The sequence below is a fragment of the Podarcis pityusensis genome (genome assembly GCF_964106645.2).
Source record: "Podarcis pityusensis genome assembly, chromosome: 3".
Classification (NCBI taxonomy): Eukaryota; Metazoa; Chordata; class Lepidosauria; order Squamata; family Lacertidae; genus Podarcis; species Podarcis pityusensis.
This window is the reverse complement of record NC_138026.1, coordinates 115,416,857-115,436,691: the sequence shown is the minus strand read 5'-3', so window position 1 is coordinate 115,436,691 and position 19,835 is coordinate 115,416,857. Positions and strand designations below refer to the sequence as shown.

General features: G+C 42.0%; 1 long non-coding RNA gene across 1 annotated transcript; it reads left to right on the top strand.

Annotated features, from left to right (window-relative positions):
- Positions 1–2,653: 2,653 nt before the first annotated feature.
- LOC308473057 lies at positions 2,654–10,818 on the top strand. The gene is made up of 3 exons (XR_013983880.1): positions 2,654–2,790; positions 8,701–8,822; positions 10,671–10,818. It is a non-coding gene; the product is annotated as an uncharacterized lncRNA (long non-coding RNA).
- Positions 10,819–19,835: the final 9,017 nt, after the last annotated feature.

Genomic DNA, 19,835 nt, shown 5'->3' with positions numbered 1-19,835 from the left:
CCTTATTCCAGTTCATTCTGTGTATCTAGCCCAGAGGGAGGAGTGACAGAAGGAAATGAAAAGGAGAGTGGCAGAAAGAGAGGGAGAAACAGAGAGAAGGGAGAGAGAAAATGTACTGGTGAAAGAGAGAAAGATAAAGAGTGAGATAACATAGAGAGATTTTATGCAGTAAATTGCTTTCCATATTTTACATAGTTATTTTAATTAGAGATGTCACTCAATTTTTTTAAAAGTGGGTTTTTTGAGTAATAATTAATTGATTGTATTTTGATAAATTTGCATAGTTCATAAGCAAGATTCATAATCTGCCTGGATATGATGCACTGATGTGTATCATTTTTGAGGGGACATTTCTCAAGAGTGAACATGTACTGCTTTCCATTTGCAGCTTTTAAAGGGACATTCTACCATATTTTAAAAATGATGCCTGTTGAAATGGGGTCACCTATTCTTACAGGTGCAGTACACCTGGGGCCAATCCCAAACAGGTGGCATTGGTGGGAAGGAAGCAAACACAGTCTATTCTCCATCCTCATCACCTTAACCATCACTCCTAACCTTTCTGTTAAGAATATGTCAGGCTGCAAGGAGACAAAGCTACAGAACACAAGCTAACCATGCTGGTAGTAGATGCCTTCCAGCCCCATTTCATTGTTCTGTCATTTATGTCTGAATATTTGAATTCCAGTGCATATCTTACCTCCAGAAAAGGGAAGCAACACAGAAAGGACAAGCATGAGAAGCCAACGCAAAGGCATGGTTAAACCTCGACTTGAATCTCACGTCAAACAGCAAGAGTGGACTTCAGAGTCAGAATGCTCTGGTGATACTTCTGTGTCTTCTGGAAGACTGACTGCCCACCTATTTATTAGAATTCATGATATACTGATGCGTAACCACTTGGCATATGATGACAGAAAATATTCATCAAGCTGAAGGCCGTCCCCCCCCCCCAATTAATTATTGTATTCATTACATGTTATTCTTAAAGAAGCCATACTATTCAAGGAACAGAAAGTAAAGGTCATGGCATTAAGCACATTTACTCAATGCTCAAGAGTTCATTAGCATCTATTGTTTTAAAAGTTTCTATACATATATTATTTTTGACAGTCTATTGGCTGGTTTAGCCTCCTTTAGTAGACTACTTTCCGTACAGGTAAACCTGGATGCTGTTATACATATTTAGAAGGAACTCAGCTCATCAAAACCCTTCACCTTTTTACTTGAGAGTTGACTTAAGATATGCTCCCCGTCCCCCTGTCAATTTGAGAAAAAGTGGCATAGCCAAGAAACTCACTCGGTGACGTTGGGACAATTAAGAATGGTGAAATTGAAACAGGGGGCCATATTCTGTAGATTTTATTCAGAGCTCAGAGCCCCTCTCATAACTCTGCTTTTATGGATGAATACACGGGTGGCACTGTGGGTTAAACCACAGAGCCTAGGACTTGCCGATCAGAAGGTCGGCGGTTCGAATCCCCGCGACAGGGTGAGCTCCCATTGCTCGGTCCCTGCTCCTGCCAACCTAGCAGTTCAAAAGCACGTCAAAGTGCAAGTAGATAAATAGGTACCGCTCCGGCAGGAAGGTAAATGGCGTTTCCGTGTGCTGCTCTGGTTCACCAGAAGTGGCTTAGTCATGCTGGCCACATGACCCGGAAGCTGTACACTAGCTCCCTTGGCCAATAAAGTGAAATGAGCACCGCAACCCCAGGGTCGGTCATGACTGGACCTAATGGTCAGGGTCCCTTTACCTTTACCTTACTATTTAAATTACCTCTTGTCTGTTTGGAATTCATATGTTACTAGAAATGTAGCTAGATTTTGTGCAATAGCCATTAGTCAAAGAAAGCAAAAGATTGTACAGCTGTACAAACCGTCATAACTCATAATAATAAATTTTCTTGTTCATTTAAACTTTTAATTGTGTTTTTATTCCCTTGGACGTGTATTTCAAGTCCACTTAATTAGTAATATTGATTGTTAAATTCCATATTGATTGTTTATGTAAATAATTATGCATACATTTTGGTTTTAGTATGCTGGCTGTTTTGTTGTTGTTGTTGTTTAGTCATTTAGTCATGTCCGACTCTTCGTGACCCCATGGACCAGAGCACCCCAGGCACTTCTGTCTTCCACTGCCTCCCGCAGTTTGGTCAAACTCATGCTGGTAGCTTTGAGAACACTGTCCGACCATCTCGTCCTCTGTCGTCCCCTTCTCCTTGTGCCCTCCATCTTTCCCAACATCAGGGTCTTTTCCAGGGAGTCTTCTCTTCTCATGAGGTGGCCAAAGTATTGGAGCCTCAGCTTCACGATCTGTCCTTCCACTGAGCACTCAGGGCTGATTTCCTTCAGAATGGAGAGGTTTGATCTTCTTGCAGTTCATGGGACTGTCAAGAGTCTCCTCCATAACTCAAAAGCATCAATTCTTTGGCAATCAGCCTTCTTGATGGTCCAGCTCTCACTTCCATACATCACTACTGGGAAAACCATATCTTTAACTATACGGACCTTATGCTGGCTGTTTTGCTGTAACAATAAACATTCATTGACCTTGGGACAGTCATAGCCTAACCAACCTCACAGGGTGAGGAAAATTTTTGAAAGGTCAAGGGAACCATGTATGCAGTCAGGTTGGTAGGCTCTCCCACACAAGACACAGTCTCTGACAGTTTTATTACTTCAGATTTATTCAGCAATTAATGGGCTCAGCAGTCTGAGCTTCATTAACTCATTCATCACTTTTGGAGTCAGTTGCCGGATCTAGCCTCTTTTTCCAGTGGAAGCAAGGTACTCCCCGCCTCTTCCCCCTCCTTTTTCCTGTCATTCACTTTTTGGCTAAACCATTCAATCTGCGGCTTTTGTGGAATCTAGTTCTACCAGCCCTTCCTGCTTCTCTTTGACATCCTGTTCTTTCAGCCGTTACTTTCTGAATCGCTAGCCTGTATTCCTGAGCAAGATAAGTTTATCTCACTGTCACTGTGTAAAGGAGTCAGATTCTGACTTCTCTCTGGCTCTTCCCACTCCAATTCGGGTTCTTCTTTATCTGTCAGCTCTGGCTCTCCCCCCTCCCCTTCGGATTCCATTCCATCTGTCAGAAAGTGAACATCTCTGACATATGTCATGAGAGCCAGTGTTGTGTTGTGGTTAAGAGCAGTAGACTCGTAATCTGGGGAACCGGGTTCGCGTCTCGGCTCCTCCACATGCAGCTGCTGGGTGACCTGGGCTAGTCACACTTCTCTGAAGTCTCTCAGCCCCACTCACCTCACAGAGTGTCTGTTGTGGGGGAGCAAGGGAAAGGAGAATGTTAGCCGCTTTGAGACTCCTTCGGGTAGTGATAAAGTGGGATATCAAATCCAAACTCTTCTTCTTCTTGTAAGGTGTGATATAATAATGTAATGTAATATTTCCCATCATATTGGTGGCATGCAGGGGCAGTACCCAATTGCTAGGGGGAAAGTCGTGGGGATTTAAACAAGGTAAGTGCAAATTGTTTAATGGTCGTTGTATTTGTGTTCGTTTAAAAACCAGTTAAAAATTGTGTTTTTTAAAAACAAAAAAGCCCATGGGACAAGACCTACTGCTGTTCTCCTTAAGGCTGACACTCAGCGAAGTCTGCACAGATCATGTTTTTCCTGATAAAGGGTTAACTCCAACTTTGAATGGTGCAAATTACTGCCAGGTCACTCTTGACAGCTATTGAATGAAACTAGAGCTCAGCTCTGACTCTCTGCTGCAGTATAGCACCATTGTCTGCAAGAGCTGAGGCACAGAGAGTGCCTGTGATCTGCAACGCAGCACCCATCTGCTGTGAATCTAGTGGCTTTCCGTCTAAAGTGGTGGCCCAGCAGCCAGGGGAGCAAAGCATTAGCTCAGCTCCCATAGCAAGCACCACTGTGGTGTAAACAGGGTGAGCAAGTGACTTAAACAGTGGTGGTAGCAAGCAGCAGTAGTGCCATGTCACAATTGGCCAAGGTCCCAATTATGACAACTGCTATTGTTGGGCCACCAAGGGCTGCCTGACCATGTGAAGCCCTGGAAGCATGTTGTGATATATTTTCCAATTATTTCAAGGATTTAAAAGGTTCATATCCTCCTCAACATGGATGCAATAGGTTTAGATATCCCATCTGGACAGGGCAACATCTGGCCTTCCCTGGGGGCCCCATTCCTGCCTCTCTCCACCTGGCCCAGGGCAGGACCTGACAGGCCTCTGAACAACAGAGAGGGTTCTTTAAAAAAAATGTTTTTAAATTATTCTTTTACTCTTTTTTAGTTTTGGGGTGGGATAAATGTTGGAGTTGGGGTTAGGGATTTGTTTAATTTTAGTATGACTGTAACTTTTTATTATAATTTTTTGTTTCTATTGTTTTATTGGTTTTTTGTGTGGGTTGTATTTTGCTTTTAAAGGGCGGGGTCAGGGCTGCCTGGGAGTGGGACCCAGCCAACAGAATGGCTGGGGCAGGTTCCATGGGGGGGGGGGGATACACTGGGACACCCGATCTCAGTGATCATGGGTAGGAGGAGGAGTTACACTAAGACCAGACCATGTCATTACCGAGGAAGCATTATTTAGTCGCTCTTTGAGGACTATCCCTGCCTCCGGGTCTGGTCTTGACAGGATGGATACTGGAATCAGCAAGGGAGACCCACATGACCTGAAGGTGCTGATGTGCAATGCCAGGTCAATTACTCATAAGATCACTGCCATCCATGACTTTATCATGGATGGAGGACTTGACCTGGCATGTGTAACAGAGACTTAGTTGGATGAAGCAGAGTTGGATGAAGCAGATGGGCATGTCAAAGGCTGCTTCTTGTCCACCAGGTTTCTCTTAGCAACCCAGACCTTGTGGGCGGGGGGGGGGGGATTTGCAGTGATTTTTAGGAAGTCATTAGCTTGCACCAGGATCCTATTGGGAAGACACAGTTTTCTGAGTGCATGTTCTGGAAGTTGGGTAATAGGGGCAGTACAGGATTCCTTTTGGTGTAACGACCTCCCCGCTGCACCAAGGATTCCCTGCCTGAGCTACTTCAGTTAGTGGCGGATGCATAAGAAGGTCTGAAGGCACCTGGACATGTGCTAAGGACTCTGATTAAGGTTAAAACTTCACCAGTGGAACCCCTGAGTCTGGACCCACCCTGGAGTGGGTCAGGACACGGGCAACGAGACGTCCCAACCACACCAGAAGCTAGTTGTTCTATGCAGAAGGGGAAGCTTGAGGAGTCGTCAGGTGTAAGAGAATGGGAGGGGACGCCCACCACATTGTGCTAATCCATAGGGGCACCATCACCCCATCCAAGCAGTGTTCTGGTGGCCACGTGGGTTGCTTTAAAAAGGCTCAGGATACAGGGAGGTGGAAAGATTTTGCTCCTAGAGGATGAAAGAGTTTAATTACCTTGGCCTCACCCTCCAAATCCCCAAGCACACCGGACAGCAGCTCCAATCCGAATAGGGCAACGGCATTTATACCCCTCTGGGCAAAAATAGAGTTGCTAACGAGGCAATTATTTGTGCTGTATCACCTAGTGTCCCAGGTTTTTCAAGCTGACAGTTACGGGGGAAACCCCACCCCCTGCAACTGTAGCTTGAAATGGGGGGCAAGGGCCCCCAAAATGTAATAATAGCACCCCTGAGTGTGACTGTTAAAAGGAACATATAGTAGCCTATCACTTTAAGAAACTGCTGAGAAAGCATTTTACTTTCCAAGTAGCCCCCACCATGGGAAGAGAGGACCTAAAAAGCTTATCACAAGAACAGAATCAGCCATACACACAGCTATACACGCAGGTTGAAAGCACACGAATTCAAAGCACAAGAGCTTTTGCTACAAAATGTATCCATGCGAAGGTTATGCTTATGCACAGTAGATGTTGAGTTTTGTCAACAAATGAACCAATCTGAATATTAATATGCTTATGCTAGAAGTACAGGTGCACTTAAATGAAATGTAACTAAATAAGTTCTGGCTAATGACAGCTTGTATACTTCCTGGAATGAGCTAATGATGCATATGAATGGAGGGAATCTTAATGCATTGTGGAATAACCCCCCCCCCCCGGCTCTGGGTGTTGGAACCTGGGATGGAAAGCCAGCTGGTTTGGCCCCAGCTGGAGCGTCTCCCTTCTCAGCTTTGCCGCTGCAGAGATGCATCAGTCATCCTCCTCCGACATGTGCCTGCGACTCAGGCTGCTGTGCATGCAAGAGCACTCATTACTCAGCAGAGTAAACACACAACAGATCAGGCTTGAGGCATGGATGCTATACTAAACTATGCATTTATTATACATAAATCAGGACAAAGAAAACACGGCCTCTCTCTTAGTCATCGTTCTTGGAGAGAGAGAAAAGAAAAGCAATACAGAGCGGATGTTCCGCTCACGGGACTCCAGCAATCCGTGCTGGAATGTAAACAGACATGTGACATGTAACAATCCCACCTATCTGCAGCAAGGGGTGGAATGGAATTCCCAACACTGGGGTGGGGTTCCAGCCTTTGTGGAGCAATCCCGCTGAAACACTTTACTGCAGTAAATAAACTTTCTGGATTCCTTCTTCAACCCGACTCACAAGTAGTTAATGGTACTAGTGAGAGAGCAGATCTGCATTGCAACAAAAGAGGAGCAACACAAATGTGTGTAGGGGGGTGTTTTAAGGGGATGAACATTCCAAGAAGTCATAAGTACAACCAGAGCTACATTGGGGTACAGTGGGCGATTGTCCCAAATAACTGGACTGGGTTGTGGGAGTATTTGGCTGCAATGGAGATTAGGGAATTTGGTCATGCTATTCAGTGATCTTTGTTGGGCTAGGCAAAAGCTGTTGTCCCATGCCACAACTAACCAAGGTGCCAACTGCTATTATTGAGCCTACAAGGGGTGCCTGACCATGTGAAGCCCTGGAAGCATGTGGTATATTTTCCAATTATTTCAAGGATTTAAAGGGTTCATGTCTTCCACAACATGGATTCAGTACATTTAGATGTCCAGTCTGGACAGGGCATCACCTGGCCTTCTCAACAAGAAGCTTCTGGTGAAGGTTGCCCATAACCTGACAACGCTCATTTCAACTGAGGAGAAATAGTGAATGTGCTACGCTGGTGCCTTGAATTGTGAATGAAATGGATAAGGGTTTAAATTGGAACTCAGTCTGGTGAAGATGGAGATACTGAGCAGCAGGAGGGGAGAAGATAGGATGGATCTACTGGATCTGGATGCTTTGCAGGAGATTGACCAGGGATTCGGACTCCTAAGTGATACTGGTGCAATAAATATATTTGACTTGTTTGATTAAACAGGAGTGGTTTTGTGTGCATGGAAGGACCATGAGTTCCATGCAATTCTGGTGCTCAGAAGTTTTTGATCCTTTTTTGCACTTCTCTCAGTACTCATCTAGCCAAGGTCATGGAGTTCATGTCTGGATATGGTTAAACCTCTCAGACCAGCTCAAGGGGTCTCTTGGATCCAGCTGTGTCACTGGGGATATAAGTGACATCAGGTGGTTGGGGACAATCTTTCAGCCATGATCCCGTCTCAAACAAAACACTGGCCATGATCATTCACACTCTCATATTCTCCAAATTGGACTACAGTAGTGTGTTGCTCATAGGTGCCTTTGAAAATTATTTTGCTAAAACAGGTAATCCAAAATGCAGTTGGAAGCCTCTCGACCACAACAATTGTCACCTGCATTTTGAGAAAGCTCAAACCTGAGCAGCAAACCTCTGGAATATTCTATATTGTAATTGGGATGCAGTCAAATCTTGCAACACATATTTTAAAAATGAATTTCACACCTGCATTTTGACATGTTTTTAATGAGTAGAATATGCTGCTTCATCTGTGTTGAGCAGAAATAAGATTTCTTGGCTTCCCCGACTGAAGATCCATCTCTTTTTTCAGGTAGTCGAGGATAAGAACCATGCACTGGCCTGGAGCTGCACATCATTTTTACTTGCAGCACAGTTTTTGAACGGCGCAGTCGTTATATGTATGGCTTTTTGGGAGGCAAATTTTTAAGGAGAAGGCGGGATTAATGCAAATGCCTCCCAGTTGATTACAATTCTTTCCGAAAGCGCCTATAAGAGGGGAAAATGGCAATAAATTTAGACAAATAAGGAGAATGAGATACTGACTTGCAAGGCAGTCTGATCAGCAAAGAGAGAGGGGTGATTTAAAGAGAAAATGTACAGAGTGCAATAGCATGGAGAGATTTATTGATGTAAATCATTTTCCTGTTTTTTCACATTTATTTTAAATTGGGCTGTCACCAAAAACGGACCCTGATACCTGGTGCACAGGAGTCGCTTATTCTTAGTTGACTAAAGTATTTTCCTTATTTTTCATATTTATTTTAGTTATGATTGTCACCCAATTGAAGAAATTAATTCACTGTGTGATTTTTAGAAGAATAACTGATTGAATTTCAATAAATTTGCTTGTAAGCAAATTCAGAGTCAGCATGCATGCACTAACTGTATATGATGTACTAATATGTATTATCTTAGAGGAAACATCCTCAAGGGTGGAAACATGGTTCTTCCATCCACAGAAGGGCTACTTGAATTATGCCACCTGAGGCACCTACCTCAGTCCACCTCATGGATGGGACCGGTGGTACTACATGACTTCCAACCCCATTTTTTTGTTTGGTCGTTTATGTCCAGATGTTTTTAATTTCAATGTATGTTTTACCTTCAGAAAACATGATCATCCCAGAAAACAGAAGGGCAACCATGAAGAGCCAGCGCAATTGCATTGTTGAAGCTTGACTCGATCTCAAGTTGAGCAGCAAAAGCAGATTAGTGAAGCAGAATGCTCTGGTGAGAGTTCTGGAAGGCTGAATGCCCAACTATTTACAGGGATTCATGATGGACTCTTCAGGATTCAGTGGGTTGTAAAATCTATTTGGTTGATGTGCTGCCAAATGCGGCAGTTCTTTCCAAGAATATCAGAACAAAAGGAATGAGGAGGTGGAAGGGGAACCAAAACAGTTTTATTAACAAACAAACATACATACAAAGCACAACACAAAACATACCCGACAAGGGCCACCCAGTCTCCCCTTCAGCTGCCCGGATCCCCAGGTAGAGCAGCAGGAGAAAGACCCCGACCATCGGTCTCCCAGCATCAGGTCCTTTGATCTGGGCGGAAGCTCACCAGGCCCTTCCCACCTATGGCTTTTATAGCCTGCATTGATGTAATCATGTGCACCTGGCATTACTCATGATTAATACAGAGTGGCTGAGTGTCTCCCACTACCTGCATCTGGCATCCAGCCAGCACTTGCAACACAGAAGAACCCAATAAACTCCCGACAGGTGTGTGAAACACAAGAATCCAACTGGGGATGTTAAAGGGTGACATATACTCGGAGTCAAGAGTGGATTTCATGCTCTTTATTCAGCTCATAGTGGTGAGGAGGAATGAATGTTCCCCCAAAGTATCTGCTTTATATACATTATTTACACAATGGGCTGCACGTGATTGGCTAATTCCGGAATTCTCCTGTAGGCCAATCAGGTTGTGGATTCACTTCCATCTGGAGCTGGGTTGGGTGGCTCCTGCAGACCAATCATACTGCTGCATTGTTCTAGGACCAATCATACTGCTGCATTCTGAATCCTATTGTTCTAAGACCAATCATACTGCTGCATTTTGGATGCTATTGTTCTAGGACCAATCAGACTGCTGCATTTTGGATCCTATTCAACTCAGTACATAACAAAGGGAAAGGGACATGCCACCTAACTCCTCGAAATACAATTGTCTCCCGCATTTTCACTACAGTTGAGTGGAATAATATGACCACAACTAGGAAGGCTGACAGGCCCACATTAGAGGCACCAAGTGGCCCCCAAGATTGAGAGGGCCTGGCATGCGACTTATGCATGAGACATCACACTGTCGGGTAGGAGGTCAAGGGCTCTGGAGGAGCTGGTCACTGAAGTTAGGTCATGTTCGGCTCCGTGCTTAGCTTCCTCCTCCCCTCAACACTGAGGGGGCACAACCTCCTTCCCACAAATATTGTAGACCCTCCAAGTGTCCCTACTTTCCAGGGACAGTCTCAGATTTTAAGAAGCTGTCCCAATTTCTTATTCGATAACAGAATGTCCCATTTTTCCTTAGAATGTATCTACTGTATTTTCATCAGAGAAATGCTGTAGGGCATGGGAGTCAACTCCTAGGGACTGATGGGACTTTGGCCCCCACAATAAAATATTTGAGGGGGTGACCCCCCCCCCAAAGTTGATGATCATTCCCATTCAAATGTTCTGTGTACACTGTATCATATGATCGTTTATGTGGGGCAGAGCTTACCTGGGCCCCCACAATATTTTATTCAACTTGGCACCCCTGTTGGAGGGTATGGAGTTATCCGAACCTCAGGTCATCTGATGGCAGCCCTGTATAGGGAAGTTTTTCAATATTTAATGTTTTATTATGTTTTCATATATTTTGGAATCTGCCCAGAGTGGCTGGGGCAACCCAGCCAGATGGGTGGGTTATATATAGCTATACCGGCTACTACCTCCATTCCCCAGCAGTTGTTCCTGCAAGGAATTGCCTGGTTCGCACAGGGTTGAAAGCATGGGACTGATAATGTATCTATTCATGCACAATCTATTTGTTATGTTCTTTTAATATTCTTGCTATTGTTCTGTTTCTAGTTACTTGGGGGAAATGGGGGAAATACAGTTGTAAGGAGTGAAGGGAAGAAGTCCCGGGCACACAAGCAATTTAGTGGTTTTTCCCAACCCTTCCAGAGAGTAAAGAAAGAAAGAAACCACCACTACCTTCCTGATTGCATTTATGAAAAATGACACAGTAAATCATTGGCACAACAGTTTTTTGTTGTTGTTGTTATTATTATTATTATTATTATTATTATTATTATTATTATTATTATTTTATTAAAACTGGGAGGTCAAAGCATTGGAAGAAACTGGAGATTTCCTTTACAGAAAGTTGTTGAGTTTCAGCAAAGGCTTGGCTAATCTTCTGAATATTAGGCACATCAGATTGGTTAGCCAGTAGGGTATCTTTTCCAAAAGGTCTGCTGAGATATAAAGATTCTCCTGGATTTCATCTGGGATATCTTTCTGTATGCCATCTACTTTGTGCTGCAAGCTCTAGAGACAGTGCAGGAAGTCAAAGCAGGAAGTCAAAGCACTAGCAAGAAGGGGAGGTTTCCCCTGCAGAAAATGCTTGAGGGGCAACAAAGGCTTGGCTAAACTATTGAACCAAATGCTAGGCACATCAGAAAAAGGAAGCCATCTTTTACCAAAGCTTTGGTGATATACACTGGAACCTCAGGTTACTGCGGGGAACCGTTTCAGAGGCCCGACTTTAACCTGAAAACGACGCAACCCAAGTGTCGCGTCTGCGCACACGTGTGGCGCGATTTAGCCCTTCTGCGCATGCACACACACAATTTAGTGCTTCTACGCATGTGCGAACGGCATGCACCCAGAAGTAACACATTCCAGTACTTTGGGTTTGCTCTGGTTTCAAGCCGAGGGTGACATAAGCTGGAGGCAAGATTACCCGAGACTCCACTGTATAAGGATGGTATGGAAAAGCAAAAGTACATAAAGGATGGGAAAATATAAAGATTTACAGTGGTACCTCGGATTAAGTACTTAATTCGTTCCGGAGGTCCTTTCTTAACCTGAAACTGTTCTTAACCTGAAGCACCACTTTAGCTAATGGGTCCTCCCGCTGCTGCCGCGCCACCAGAGCATGATTTCTGTTGTCATCCTGAAGCAAAGTTCTTAACCCAAGGTAATATTGCTGGGTTAGCGGAGTCTGTAACCTGAAGTGTATGTAAACTGAGGTACCACTGTATTGGAAATTAGAACCCAGTGGGGGCTATCACCTATTGAAGCATTATCATCCAAAGTGTCAACAAAGAAAGGAATATGACCAACATATAGAGATCAATTAACTGATCAAGAAGGAAAGGAAAAACTTAAAGATTATGATGAGATAAAGGGTTGGTTGAATCACAGGCAACAAAATGAAATCTTTATAGAGGACAATAAGAGAGGATTTACTTACACGGTTTCCAAATTCAAAAGGGATATTATAGATGATAATTCTAAATTATTGAAAAGGCATATGGTATACTTTTGGAATGGGAAACTAAAGACAAAGTAGCCTATCCCTTTAAAGAAACTGCTGAGAAAGCATGTCACTTTGCAAGTAGCCCCCACCATGGGAAGAGAAGAGCTAAAACGCTTAACGCAAAAACACAATAGCCATACACACAACTATACATGTAACATGCAGGGTCACAGCATACACAATACAAAGCACAAGAGCTTTTGCTACAAAATGTATCCATGCGAAGGTTATGCTTATGCACAGTAAATGTTGAGTGATGTCAGCAAATGAATACGACCTGAATACGAATATGCTTATGCTAGAAGCGCAGGCGCACTAAAATGAAATGTAACTAAATAAATTCTTGCTAACGACATCTTGTATACTTCCTGGAATGAGGTGATGATGCACATGATTGAAGGAAATCTTAATGCTTTGTGGAATATACCTGTCGGTAACACACACACACTTGCTTTGGGGTGGTGTTCCAGCCTTTGTGGAGCAATCCCGCTGAAACACTTTACTGCAGTAAATAAACTTTCTGGATTCTTTCTTCAACCCGACTCACAAGTAGTTAATGGTACTAGTGAGAGAGCAAATCTGCATTGCAACAAGAGGGAGGCAACACAAAAGGTTTTTGTTTATTTTTAAGGTGGATGAAATTTCCAAGAAGCCATAAGTACAACCAGAGGGTTATTGGGGTACAGTAGGAGATTGTCCCTAACAGCTGGACTGGGCTGTGGGAGTATTTGGCTGCAATGGAACTTAGGGAATTTGGTCACACTATTCGGTGATCTTTGGCAGGCTAGGCAAAAGCTGTTGTGCAATGCCACAACTGGCCAAGGTCCCAATGGTGACAAGTGCTATTGTTGGGCCTCCAAGGGGTGAAGCCCTGGAGGCACGTTGTGATATATTTTCCAATTATTTCAACGATTTAAAAGATTCATGTCTTCCACAACATGGTTGCAGTACATTTAGATGTCCAGTCTGGACAGGACATCACCTGGCCTTCTCAACAAGAAGCCTCTTGTGAAGGTTGCCCATAGCCTAACAACGTTTATTGCACCTGAGGAGAAACAGTGAATGTATTACACTGGTGCCTTGAGTTGTGAATGAACTGGATAAGGGTTTAAATTGGAACTCAGTCTGGTGAAGCTGCAGATATTGAGCAGTGGGAGGGTAGAAGATAGGATGGATCTACTGGATCTGGATGCTTTGCAGGAGATGTGTCATGAGACAAAGGTTCTTGAGAGCAGAAGCAGGCAAGGCCTAGGCATTGCAACCTATGAGGTGTACACAAATCTTTCAGGCCTAACTGTTAGCAGTAAAATGCTGTGTCCCTGTAACTTGTGACTCATCTTGGGTTCCCTATAGAAGTAGCAAGCCTTTCTGTGGGCCTCTGTCTGTCGAATGTGTGTGTCTCAGCTCAGTATGTGTGTCTTGTTGAAGACAGAGAGGCTCCAGGACTACAGTTAATCAGTAACTGAGATCTGTGCCTTTGTGAAGACTAAGAAAGCTGTTATGAGTACTCTGTGTATGCTCTTTAACTATGCTGTTTATGAACAAGTTTTTTTTCTTCAGTAAAGTCTTTATTCTGTTTATGAAGAAGACTCTGCATTAATATACCGTTCCGCAACAAGATGGACCAGTCACCCAGAGTGGCTGGGGAAACCCAGCCAGATGGTCTGGGTATAAATAAATTATTATTATTATTATTATTATTATTATTATTATTATTATTATTACTCCCAAGTGATACTGGTGAAATAAATAGGCTTGTTTTGTAAGCAGGAGTGGTTTTGTGTGCATGGAAGGACCATGAGTTCTATGCAATTCTGGTGCTCAGAAGTCTTTGATCCTTTTCTGCACCTATCTCAGTACTCTTCTAGCCAATGTCATGGAGTTCATCTCTGGATATGGCTGAACCCTCTCAGACCAACTCAAGGGGCCTCTTGGATCCAGCTGTGCCAGTGGAGATATAAATGACAACATGTGGTTGGGGACAATCTTTCAGCCATGGTCCTGTCTGGATCGAAACACTGGCAATGATCATTCACACTTACAGAGTCTCCAAATTGGACTACAGTAGCGTGTTGCTCAGAGGTGCCTTTGAAAACTATTTTTGCTAAGACAGGCTTCCAACTGCATTTTGGATTAGCTATTGACCATAACAATTGTCACTTGGATTTAGAGAAAGTTCAAACCTGAGCAGGAAACATCAAGAACATTCTACAATGTATTTTTTTTTTATATAGAAATTTATTGGGTTTTACAATAGGAATAAACATAATAAACAATGTAACATATATCTTAACATAATTTCACATTTTCTTTGGACTTCCTCACATCTCCCGCTCCCACTTTCATCGTTATAACATTTTGTCAGCAATTTATTATCTTATTTTCATTCTTATATCCCTTCTATGTTTCATAATCTTCAAGTTCTCAAAAAGAGTTATATTTTCTCAATCTCACTTATTTTCTTAAAATCATCTAAATTAGTGGTGCTCAGTTATTTTGATCTAGTATCCTGTTTAACATTCACTCAAGTTGCAATATTTTTGTAAATAGTTCTTAAATTTCTTCCAATCCTCCTCAATCCTCTCTTCTCCCAGGTCACGAATTCTGCCGGTCATCTCAGCCAATTCCATGTAGTCTATCAGTTGCATCTGCCATTCTTCCAGTGTGGGTAGATCTTGAGCTTTCCAATACTTTGCGAGTAGTATCCTTGCTGCTGCTGTTGCATACATAAAAAATGTCTGGTCCTTCTTTACCACCCCTTGGCCGACAATGCCCAAAAGAAAGGCCTCTGGTTTCTTAGTGAAGGTATATTTAAATACCTTTTTCAGTTCATTATAAATCATTTCCCAGAACGCCTTCACTTTAGGGCAAGTCCACCAGAGGTGGAAGAATGTTCCTTCACACTCTTTACATTTCCAACACTTATTGTCAGTCAGGTGGTAAATTTTTGCAAGTTTGACTGGGGTCATATACCATCTATATATCATTTTCATTACATTTTCTTTCAAAGCGTTACATGCAGTAAATTTCAATCCAGTACTCCACAACCTTTCCCAGTCCTCAAACATAATGTTATGCCCAATGTCCTGCGCCCACCTTATCATTGCCGATTTAACCATTTCATCTTGTGTGTTCCATTTTAACAGCAAGTTATACATCCTTGAAAGTACCTTACTCTTAGGTTCTAACAATTCTGTTTCTATTTTCGATTTCTCCACCTGGAACCCTAATTTCTTGTCATTTTTAAAAACTTCTTTAATCTGAGCGTAATGTAACCAGTCTCGCACTTTATCCTTCATTTTCTCCAAACTCTGCAGTTTCCAATTGTCTCCATCTTTTTCTAGAATTTCCCAATATTTTGGCCATTTGGCCTCCATATTGGGTCTTTTTTGGGCCTTAGCTTCCAAAGGTGAAAGCCACCTTGGGGTTTTATTTTCCAGCAAGTCTTTATATTTTGTCCAGACATTAAACAGTGATTTTCTGACAATATGGTTCTTAAAGGCCTTATTTGCTTTAACCTTGTCATACCATAAATATGCATGCCATCCAAAAGCATTGTTAAACCCTTCCAAATCTAACACATCAGTGTTTTCAAGAAGTAGCCAATCTTTTAGCCAGCAGAACGCTGCGGCTTCATAATACAACTTTAAATCTGGCAGGGCAAAGCCCCCTCTTTGTTTTGCATCAGTTAATATCTTAAACTTAATTCTGGGCTTTTTGCCCTGCCAGACAAACTTAGAAATATCTCTCTGCCACTTCTGAAAGCACTCCGTCTTGTCCAAAACCTGAAGTGTTTGAAATAAAAATAACATCCTTGGCAATACATTCATCTTGATAGCAGCAATTCGGCCTAACAAAGAAAGTTTCAATTTTGACCAACTATCTAAGTCTCTCTTAATTTCTGCCCAACATTTTTCATAATTGTCCTTAAATAGACTTAGGTTTTTTGCTGTTATGTTTACCCCTAGGTATTTTACTTTTTTAACCACATTAAGTTCCGTCTCTTTCTGAAACCGTTCTGACTCTGTATCTGTCAAATTTTTTCCCAAAACCTTAGTTTTCTGTTTATTTAATTTAAATCCAGCCACCCGACCAAAGTCATTAATCAGTTGTAATACTCTTTTCGTACTAGGCTCTGGCTTCTGCAGGGTCAAAACCAAGTCATCTGCAAAAGCTTTTAATTTATATTGTTTCTGTCCGACCTGAATTCCTTCCACCAACCGATCCCCTCTAATCATATTCAATAGCACTTCCAGAACCGAAATAAATAACAAAGGGGATATAGGGCAACCTTGTCGTGTTCCTTTTTCAATTTTAAACTCTTCTGTAACCACATTATTAACTATCAGTTTAGCTTTCTGTTCTGAATATATCGCTTCAATCCCATTCTCAAAACCCCATCCCACTCCCATCTCTTTTAAATTTCCCAACATAAATTTCCAGGAGATGTTGTCAAAGGCCTTCTCCGCATCTATAAAGATTAAAACTGCTTTTGTGTTTATATCTGTTTGCAAAAGTTCCAAAATGTCAATAATGTTCCTTGTGTTGGCAAACAGATGTCTACCTGGGAGAAAGCCTGCCTGGTCCTTATGGATTACTTCATTTAAAACTTTTTTAAATCTACTTGCCAAAATGTCTGCAAATATTTTGTAATCCACATTTAGAAGGGATATGGGACGGTAGTTCTTAAGTTGTGTCTTTTCCGCTTCCGACTTTGGTATTAATGTGATAAACGCTTCCTTCCACGACTCCGGTGCCCTATTCCCCTCCAAAATTTCATTGCTGACCTCCATCAAAGGTTGTATCAAATAGTCTTTTAATGTCTTATAGTACTTGGAGGTCAGCCCATCTGGCCCTGGAGATTTGCCCAGTTGCATGTTCTGAATGGCTTGTTCAATCTCCTGTCGTGTTATTTTGGAATTCAGGATTGTCCTATTTTCTTGTGACAGTTTAGATAGTCCATTTTTTGCCAAAAATTGTTTAATCTCAACCTTGTCTTGCGGCCCTTGGGTATATAATTTTTTGAAATATCTCTGGAAACACTTTCTAATGTCCACAGGATTCTGAATGTTTTTTCCTTCAACCTCTAAGTTTGTAACCGTATTTAATCTTTGTCTTCTCTTCAACTGCCAAGCTAGCAGTTTTCCACATTTATTCGCCGACTCAAACGTTTTTTGTTTCATTAGTTTAACCTTCCATTCAATTTCTTGATTTATCAGTTTAGAATATTGTGTTTGATAAAGTTTAATTTCTCTCAGAGTTGGCTGTGACTTCGGATTCACTCTTAACTTCTTCTCTAATTCTTTTATTTTATCCAAGATTTTATCTTTTTTCTCATTTTGTGTTCTTTTCTTTACTGCATTCTGTTGTATCAAGAATCCCCTCATTACGGCTTTACTTGCGTCCCAGACGATTCTTTTTTCCACCGTAGTATTCATATTTATCTCAAAGTAATCCTTCAAAACTTTTTGGGCCTTCTTGGTAATTTCCTGATCTCTGAACAAGTTGTCATTCATCTTCCATCTAAAGGATCCGGTTGGTAGTAGTGTCATGTCCATTTTTACTGCATTATGGTCGGAACAGGTCTTTGGGCAGATTTCCACTTTTCTGACCTTGGGTGCCAGGCCTCTAGATATCCATATTTGGTCGATTCTTGTCCAGGTCAGTTGGGCTTCAGAAAAGAATGTTCCCTCTCTTCCTAGTGGGTTCTTTGTCCTCCAAATGTCAATCAAATCCATATTGTCTGTCATTTCAAAGAAAGTTTTAGGTAGTCTGCCGTCTTTTGTAACATTTTGGCTTTGTGACTTGTCCATGTTAGTTGATACGACCCCATTCATATCTCCCATCATTATGATGTTGTTGTAGTCCAGATAATCCAGCATTGTCTCCTGCAGCTTCTTGTAAAATTCCGATTTCCCTTCATTAGGTGCATAGATTCCTAATATCAACAATTTCTCTCCTTGATGTTGTATCTCAATTGCCAAAATTCTTCCATGTTCATCTTTAAATAAGAATTTAGGTGACAGGCTCTCTTTCGCATATATCACCACACCTCTCTTCTTAACTTTGTCCGACGATATAAATTCCTGGCCCAATCTTTTATTTATTAACACTTTTCTATGGAGCCTCGTCACATGTGTTTCCTGTAGACAAATAATGTCCAGTTGTTCTTTTTTTAATATGTGAAATATTTTCTTCCTTTTTTCCGGAATGTTACAACCATTAATATTCCAGCTCAACAGTTGCAGAGACATCCTGAATTAATCTGGTTATTTCTCCAGGGGTGGTATCTTCACAGAATCTTCAGGTTCCCCAGGTGCTGGTGTTGGTACTGGCGTTGCCCCAGGCCCAGAAGGTAGTTCAATTCCTTTTTGAAGGTCCTCTCCGTGTGTAAACAGAAATTTGTCTCTCTCTTCCGATGTTCTGATTTTAACCTTTCTCCCTCTAAAGGTAAAAGATATTCCTTGGGGGAATTCCCACCTAAATGGAATTGCGTTGCTCCTTAATAATTTGGCAAGTTCAGAGTAGGCGGCTCTAAGGTCCAACAGTTGTCTTGGAATATCTTTGTAAATTTCAATTCTTCTGTCCAGAACCTCCAGTGACTTTCCGTAGTGTAGACCCAAAATCTTGTCCCTTTCTTCCTTTGATCTCAATGTTATCAAACAGTCTCTGGGCCTCTCCTTCTTTATAAATCTTCCAAGTCTGAAAGCTGACACAATTTTAAAGTCCTTTTCCTCCAAATTCCAGAACTTGGAGAATTCTTTGGTCAAAAACTCAGCTAGATTTCCTTCTTCTGCCTCTTGTAGCGACCTAATCCTCAAATTATTCTCACGATTTCGCAGTTCTATCATAGAAAGATAGGTCTGATGTTCCCCAACTTGTTTGGTGAGTGGTCTTACCTCTTGTTCTAAATTTTCTAATTTTTGTCTGGTATCCTCAGCCAATTTCCGATTTTCTGCTGTGGCCTCCGTTAACTGTCCAATTGCCTGTGTGTTCTGTGCCACTTGTACAGTTAATTTATTTAGGCATTCTGTATTTTTGTCAATCTTTGCTGATTGCTCATCTGCTTTCTTGTCCAAAGCTTCCAATTTTTCAAAAATTTTGTCTAAAACAGAAGCAGATGCTCCTGAGGCCATATCTTCCAATTGTAACTGCTCTATTTCTCCCTCTCCCTCTTTTGCCTGTGACGAGGCAGCTTCTTCTACTTCTACTTCTGAAGGCAAAGTAGGTACAGATGATCTGCGTGTCTGTGAGGCTGAGGTTAGAGTTGTCAAAGTTGTTTGTCTAACTCTTCCTCTTCTTCTTGTGCCACTCATTCCAACGTTATCTATCAGTCAAGGTCACACTGAGTTATTCCCATGGGAATAGAAAGGCCCAGAGAAAGCAAACAACAAGGGAATCGAAAGTAAATGTAAAGTCACTGTTTTAATCCAATCCTCTAGAGGGAGCTTAAAATGTCTTTCTGAGTCTAATTTAGTATCCAGGAACCTTCAGATACAAATATTTAGCAGAGTTGATATTAATAATCACTTTGTTACAAACAGTGCTTACTTGTCTCCAAAGAAATGTTTCAAATTAAAAGGTCTCAATACCCTCAGATTGTTGCAAGTTCCAATATACAGTATCCAAATCTGCAGTACTGACAGCTCAGTCTCTCAAAGCTCAGGCAGCTCCGGACCCTGGGTTTCACCTTTTAATTGTAATCCAAT